The following is an 8,395-nucleotide window of genomic DNA, read 5'->3' as shown; positions in this document are numbered from 1 at the left end:
CTCCATGAGACAACATTTAAGGAACGTTCCATTTCTAACTAAGCCTAATCTAAAGGTTTGTACAGTTTAGCCTTTATTTCTCCTTAGTTAAAAACTCTTTTATAACTTAGTCCAGTGGTACCAGCAATTTGGATTTGCTAGCTTCAGAAGTTATGCTCTACTTCAATAGTAAATGAAAGAAACATTTAAAGAAGTCATAGAGAAGTTAAATATGACCTGCCTACCTAGCACTTTGACTGACTTTACATAATTTTTAAACATTTCTGAAATCTGTATATACAAGACTGCACGTAGTACATTATCCTTTAATGGCAAAAGGTAAAAAGTAGGAAAAAGAAAACCCAAAAATAGAGCTTTCACTGATTGCCAGTAAGATTTTCTCAACCAGTAAATTTGCTGAGATCAAGAAGATAAGAACACATGTTCCAAATATAGTGCATACTCTAAATATATTATTCTGTTTATAGAGTCTGAAACATCCTTTTGATGTTATTCCTCAACTAACCCAGGTACCAGTGCATCCCAGCAAAAAACACAGACTCTTCATCTGATGAATAGTGGGACATAATTCTGTTAGAGCCGTCCTTAAGCACAGACTGTAATTGCTAGCAGAAATGACCTGCAGGACTGCCCAAACTGCCTGGTGGGTGACTTGAGAGAAAGGATCATATGATTACTCCACAAGGTGTTTGGTTGAAATCGGCTGGTTTAAGTAGGAGACCTTGGCTAACCAAGCGTGTTTGAAATGAAATGAACTCGGGGTGGTCACATGAACATTTCAGCCTACAGATCTAACAGGAATATAGTCCCCAACATACCACCTTTGGGAGTGAAGCCCCCTAGTCTGGCCTCACAGGACACAACCACAAACTGGAAGAGGACCCAGATTTCAGACCCCAGTAAAGCGATATTGGTTTTACCAATCCAACAAATGGTTAAATATTCTCAAAGGGACAATATTTACCAATATACCTATCAGACTAAAAAACTGGGTTGACAGACCTGTATTTTTTCCTTATGCTAATAATCCAAGTGACTACAAAGGAAACTTGGCTAAGTACACCACACTCCGAGAATAAGCCCACAGGCCAGTTACGGTTGACAAAAATGCTTTTGACAAGGAGGTCTAATTCATTGTTTAGAATCACTGAAATGTATTTTATAACTGTTATTCTCTGGCATTCATCCCAAAGGAGTAGCTGTGCTGCTTATCCAGTTACTGAAGGTGTAGAAAATCCACTGTAGATACAAAAGGATTGAACACAAAAGTAAAAAATTTCATCAAATTTTTGCATATGTTTATATCACACAGGAATTCCTACATATACATCACAATATCTTGGTATTTCCTATTTATGTTTTTAGTTTCACTTTCCAAATTTCAATCCATTCAAATAACTCCATCTCAGACCTTGTTTTTTCCTTCGAAAACCCACTGCCATATGGAGGAAACATTAAAATTATTGGATCCAAAGTAAAAACAAAAGCAGCTTAGTGTTAGTGCAAGAGGCTTAAATCAAGACAATTAAACCAAAGTTAAACTGAAAGTAAAAATGACAAATAATTTTGGCCAGTAGATGTAGACCATACACCACATTGTCATCCATGGTGGAAGCACACAGTCATCAAAAAAAGATCATCATCATCTTCAGAATACTGAATTAAGCTTCCAAATCTGTGCTCTAAGCAGCCAAGAAAAACCTCTATCAAGAGTAATTTTGAGAAAAGGCTGCCTTCCAGAGTTTCACTCACTGCCACACAACCAAGTGATTGACTACCATTTTGTGAAGAAGGTCATGTGGTGTTTTCAGTATGGACGGGACCCAGGATAATCCTTCTGCAGCCCAGCTTTCCTCTTCTGTTTGTTATTTTAATGCTGTGGTTTATACTTAATGCTGCTGTGAGTGACAGCTACTATGACAGTCGCCTGTGTATCTGCCAGATAATGACGGCTGGCCTGATTAACCATCATGGCGTTGGGCTATTTAGGAGTGCCCTTCAGTTACTCACTGTTTAACAGAATAGTTGAAAACGAGAACTGCTCTGCTTGGTGACCACAGTATGAATTCAGTCTCCTCCACATGTAAAAATCTGGTCAGTGTTCATCCACAGGAATAAACCTAGCCCCTCAAAAAATGCCAAATTTTAGAAATTTAATTTGTGATGTTACCAATTCACTGATACCAATCTATGATCCTTTACTACAGACTTCCGTGCTGCTTCCCAAAGACCTCCAGGTGTTAACTACTAATTTCAACAGGAGTTTCTGTGACAATGAACAACAGAGAGAGGGGAAAAAACTGCAACAAAAACCATTCAACTGCCAGGACAGGCAGTGAGATGGTGGAACAAATGGCCCAAAGTTATAACGAAAGGGGTGGGTGATAATTATTGCTCTCTGATTTGTTAGCCCTATCAAATGTCTTTTGCCCCTGCTGTTGATACTGCCATTGCCTGCAAGGCATGGAGGCATGAGACATACCTGCTCCTTCCCATGCCTTCACTCATCAACATGTGGCTACTGTATTGAAGCTGTGTTAAAAAATAAAAGAAAAAAAACCTGTTAGCACCCACACAAATAAATGCAAAGGGCTGGAACTTGTCCCTACCAAATTAGGCCCTCTGGCTAGTGCTACGTCTGGAAAGTCCAGCCTCTCTGGGTGGTGGAAGAGAGGAGGCCAAAAGAAAGTCTGAAACATTATCATATCATAGCCTTGCAGAAGAACAGAGCTTGGTGGAGCTGAGGGCATGATGCCAAGACTTTTACAGTTCTCAAGGATCTGTAACTCAAGGAGGCATGAGAGCTGTGTACCAGCATGCTTGTGAACTGACAATGGTCTTGCTCAAGACGGGTTATGACAATACTTTTCTTCATGTATTCTGTCCTTTTAACAAAAACAAACTTCTTCAATATCAACTTCTGCATCATGACTTTCTGAAAATGCCCAGTTCCTTGATATTCCAAATAAATTTACCAAGACCCATGAAAAAACATTCAACAAATTATTTGCAGAAGCAACATTGTTTTAATACAATTTATACTTTATACCAGCTTAAATTTTCAGATTACCCTGGTTCCTTTTCCCTTTTATTCCAGACAGTTCAGATTTTCTTTTGAAGCTTATATAGAGCACTTGACTCCTGTAAACCTTCCGAGAGCATATTGATTTGTTCTTCCATGACCTTCTTTTGGGGTGTCTAGCCTTGACTTAGATGGATTTATGCTATATACTGTACATGAACTAGCAGTGTTGTAGCTTTATCTGTATTTTCTCAGACTGTGAAATTCAAAGTTGAGAAAAATGCAAGAGAGAGTATTCGTCTTTGCTATCCTCTATCTGTAGCCCTAGAACTCTAACACTTTTCATGCGATTTCTGTTTCCTATTTAACCCCTTTTCCTCTTGGCACTGTTTTCACTGAGGACTCCATGGCTACAATTTTCCCTTCCCATTCCTGCACAGAGATGGCCCTTAAGACTGTAGGGGCTTCTGCTGGGTATCTGTTTATTTGGACATTGTGCACTTACAGCAACCAGAAGTGTCTTCCTGCATCAAATGATATGGCAGATAGCTTGCTCAGATTATTCTACCAACATTCCTCGAAAGCGTCAGGGATGAGTGAAAGGGAGACAGTATCCTTCCTATCCAACAAAACACTGAGATTGCAAGTTCTGTACCTTTCTGGGCAGTCATGACCTCACACACCTGTTGTTAAAGCTGTTTTGAAAGACAGAAAAGATAGACATAGTAACCCTAAAATGATCCACTTGTCAAGAAAATCTCTGGGGATTTAGAGTCACATCATAATCTGCCTAAATTTGTCTGCTTGTCTTGGTCTATTCAGAAATCCAGTTCTGGACCTAACATGTCTCTTCCAGTGAAAACCCCCACTTGAAACTGGTAACAGGCTGACAGAAAAGACTTGGGTTTAATAAACCATAATTTTCCTGGTATGTTAGTAAATTCATTTGGGCTCTGCCCTCCTGGGCCTGGATATCATCCTTCTTGAAGGGAAGGAAGCCTCTTTTTCCTCTCTGTAATTTTTGCCTGGTGTTACTACAGTCACCCGGTTTTCTGAGATAAACAGCAAATTTAAGGCCACCTGCTGCCTCCCCTGTGCCTTGCCCTCCACCTGCCTCAGGGCTGCACTGGTCTGCAGCAGCAGCAGCACACACTTAACTGCGTGATTTAGCTCTGCTGCTGACAGTACAGCCAGCAGACACTGGGAGAAGGGTGACAGAACAAACCAATAATTTCTTCTCAGCTGTCTTGCTAGCCTTGCTGCAGTGGGCAGAGAAGAGCTGTTTCCAGTGGAAAAGTAGAGAGCGCTCCTTGTGAGAACCTGCAGAAAAAGGTAGGAAGCATCTGACTTTCTGACTGCTTCGTTTTGTAGGTCCTAAGCAAGGCCAGAGAAGAAATGTCACCACCCTACTACTTCTTGTATCCTTGGGCTGCAAAGAGAGAGAATGAGCCTCCCTGGAAGTCCACTGAGCAACTGATTCCTAGTGCATACAATAGGCAGGAGCAGAACATGGCCCACCTGCCCTCACCGACCTTCAGAGAATGAGCAGCTCGCTCATCTTCTGCCACACCGAGGGCAAGCAGAAGTCAGACTGTGCACGTGCATGTGCCTGCCCCGCTGGGATGACACTTTTCTTCTCACAGGCACATTTTTTTCCTCAGCACAGCTGCAGCCAAGTCAGTTTAATGATTTTATGTACCTCAACCAAATGCGTAATACTGAACAAATCAAAAGACAGTCATGGAAAGTTGGGAAAAATATCATGAAGAATGTCTTCCCTACCTGAATAATTTCTCCAAAATGGAGATAAAATTTAAAAATAAATCTACTGTCTTTGATTTGATATAATCACTGAAAAAACCCCAACCCTAAACAAAGCCCCCGCTCCAGTTCCCCTCCCCCAAAAAAGCCAAACCCAAACCAAACCACCCCACACAAGCCACACTAAGTCTTGCGGCAGCAAAAGAACAGTCATGCTGAACTGTTCAAAAACAAGGAGCTGACACTGTTGAACATATGAAGCTGGGACATGGCATTTGGCCCTTCTCACTGCCCAGCCTCTCAGGACACACTGTGGACCCCCCTCTGGAGCACCATTTTGTAGTGAACTCAGAAACACCATTTGAAGGTATCAGAACAGGTTCCTGAGTAAGGCTGAAACAAGCAATAAAAGCAAGGTTGAAACACAGTGAACTGTAAAGGACCCTTGCCAGCAGCATGGCCAAACTAGATGGAGGGGACACAATGTCAGCACGTTCACTGATAAATTACTTGTATAATTACTATTATTGTTCTTTGCCATGATTTTTGGCTGCCCACTTCCAGAAACTTTGAAGTGAGCATTCATATTTAAAGATCTAATGCCAAGGGTAAGCCCCTCCTGTAGATTGCTCTGGTAAAGCCTTCCTGTCATCCCCTTGACTCTGCTCCTGCACCCCGTACTTGTGTGTGTGCTGTGGCCAGCAGGCGATGCTCAAATACCTCAGAGGGAAGAACTTCAACCATATTTTCACTGAAAGTGCTGGAATCCTGTCAAATGGCAGGAATGTGCCATCACCCAAACAGGACAGGCTTCATTTGTAATCTTCTGGCTTACCTGATTTACAAGCAGTTAACTACTTTCATCTCATCAACAGTGAGTTCCAGATGTTTCCCATAAGAAGAAAGAAAGTGCACAATGGCAGTTATACAATAATCAACCGATAAATTAAGTCCTCAGTAGTCCCTGAAGGTTTGTGCTTTAATCTGAAGTGTCACTCACTTGTGTAGGCACATGTACCTGAAGTCAATAAATGAGGTAACAGCAGAAATATTTCAGGAGTCTGTTGAGGAATACAGATTTATGGAGATACATAAATGAGTAGATCACTAATAACTGTCTGACATAAGGAGAAACAGCAGGATATGGAGAATAAAAAATTAAATTAGTAGGAAACAGCATAGCTGGGAGAAGACTAGAACATCTCTGCATAACTAATCTTCCTTCCTTTAAGAAAATACATAACTGTCATGTGCGGTTAGAGCTGGAGATACAGGTGCCCCCGGAAATAAAGGTGTTGTCCAAACTGTTAAGGATGTCCAAACCAAAAGAGGATGGCCTGTAACTTCATAGCATAAACTCATGGGCACATATGTCCCACACCAACTAAGCTTACTAAAGTTTTAGCTCATGCATTTCCTGGAACAGGAACACCAAACCAAACACTGCAGTATCATTCAATTAAAAGAAAAACAAAACAATAAAAAAAAATATAGAGAGAAAAAAATCAACAGTTGAACTAATAGTTGAATTCTAACATTCTGTGATTCTATGCTTAGGACTATGTTTAATTAATCATCAAATAAAAAAACATCTATCAGCTGTTAAGGATTTACCATACATCTATTACAAGATTTCAGGTAATTACTCCAGATTTTTAATCAGCTGAGTAACAACTCACAAAGCAACTTCAGTTTTACTTACTCTGCACTACCCACATCATCAGGACTGGCTGCAGCAGCCCTTCCCCACCAATCTCACAAAGCTTGGCAGAAAAATTTGGCCACCATTTCCAATTCTACTGACCAAAGTCAGATACAGCAAAATCACTCCCTTTCAAGGTTTCTCACTTCTCCCGTCTTGCCCGAAGTACAGACGTTGTCCAGTCTACTCTTCTTAGACTGGTATTTTTGCCTTTACTAGTATTAGCAAAAGAGTATTTGATATCCACAGCATTTCACATTTTTGATTTGTATGTCAGTTCAAACAGGACTTGGTGTTTCCCATTCCTTCAAAACAGATATTCAAATCCAGTATAAGTGAGTGCCCCAGATGCCTACCTGAATTTCTGTCCTCACTTCCAGACTTTTCCTGAAGTCATCCCTCACTGCCTTTTACCAGAAAATTGCACAAGCATCAAGATACTGTCCACGACTAGCTTACAGCCACCTGATATTTACGATAATGGTTGCAAGACTCCACCCAAGCAGCTGAGGGCACACGCGATCTTGTATGACTGCAGAAATCTGAGGACTCTTATGGGTGCTCAAACACCAAAAGCCAAGCTTTTGAATAAGAAGGGAAGCTACAAGACTAAAGATGGGCTGGGGAGCTTGCCATGAGAGACAGCTTGCCATAAAGATGCTTTTTTATTGTTCTTTCTTAGAGAAAGAAAACCAAACCACTAACTCCTGTATCATTTTTTCATATGCGATTGGGACCAAGGATTCCTTTCAGACTAAATTTGTCAGTGACGGTCACTTCTCTGCAGATTCCAAAGAATCAGTTTTAAAATTATTTATCAGCCACCAAGAAACTGACACTTCTCTGAACTGTTACGTTTTCTCTAAATTTGCTCTGTCTTAATGAAGCTCAGCAATTTGTCCAACCTCCTAACCCTCCTATTAATTTACATTTTCTCAGATATCCATGCAGTAAGTCCATTTTAAGAAAATATCAGGTAGTACAGTAAGATTTTGGAAAGGGACAAAACCACAGGCCTCCCAAGAGATCTGAAGAACAGATACAGTATACAGAAGAACATTTAGATGCCCTAACACACACCAGAAGCCTAAATTACAGAAAATCTTTTAAAATTATCTAAGGCAATAATGGGTTACAAGAGCAGGGACAAGTTTAGAACAGTTCTTCCGCAAAAACCACGATGCATTAAACTTCCTGCATTGTCTCAAGTGCTCCACGCTGAAACCTTAACATTTCAGTTGCAAAACAGCTGCAATTATTACAATGCAAAGCTGTTTGAAAAACTGTGTATGCTGTAGGTTTAAATTCCAGAAGATAATGACACACTTCACAAACTGCCTTTAAAGGGGAAAATAAGATAATTAAGAAGTTAGCATGGCTCATCAACTAGTCTGTAGAAAAAAACCCAGGGAAATACACCCATCAGTTTAAAACCCATATAACACACTACAGTGGCTTCATGTCACTTCTATTAATCTGATTTTTAAACAGCAGAATAAACGTATATCTGCATCAAAACTCTTGACCAGCGATTATATTTCATATATATATGTACACATATAATGTTTCTCAAACTAAGTATTCCCATTTGTGTATTAACTACTGAAGATTTTGGGCAGTGACTATATATATATAGAAGGTGATCACAAAACCAGGGATAAGAAGAATATTCAATTTTACAAGTTTTAAAAAATATGAATTGAGTCATACTGCAGTTTATTCAATGGGTAAAAACCAAAGCCTTACCACATTCCCCCTTTTCCTGTTTTCAACATAGAACATGCAAGATTTATCTAAAATCAGCATTTCCTAGTGACTGCATGTTGGGAGGAACACAAGAAAAAACCTGTTCATGACATCTGAAAAGAGCTGTGGCTGGGGACAGGCAGAGCATGAGTGCCCAGGTTAAA

Source organism: Empidonax traillii, unplaced genomic scaffold, assembly GCF_003031625.1.
Source record: "Empidonax traillii isolate 1590-97213 ecotype Southwest subspecies unplaced genomic scaffold, ASM303162v1 scaffold68:size1967880, whole genome shotgun sequence".
NCBI classification, from domain to species: Eukaryota; Metazoa; Chordata; class Aves; order Passeriformes; family Tyrannidae; genus Empidonax; species Empidonax traillii.
The sequence above is the reverse complement of the archived record's forward strand: the minus strand, read 5'-3'. Positions refer to the sequence as shown.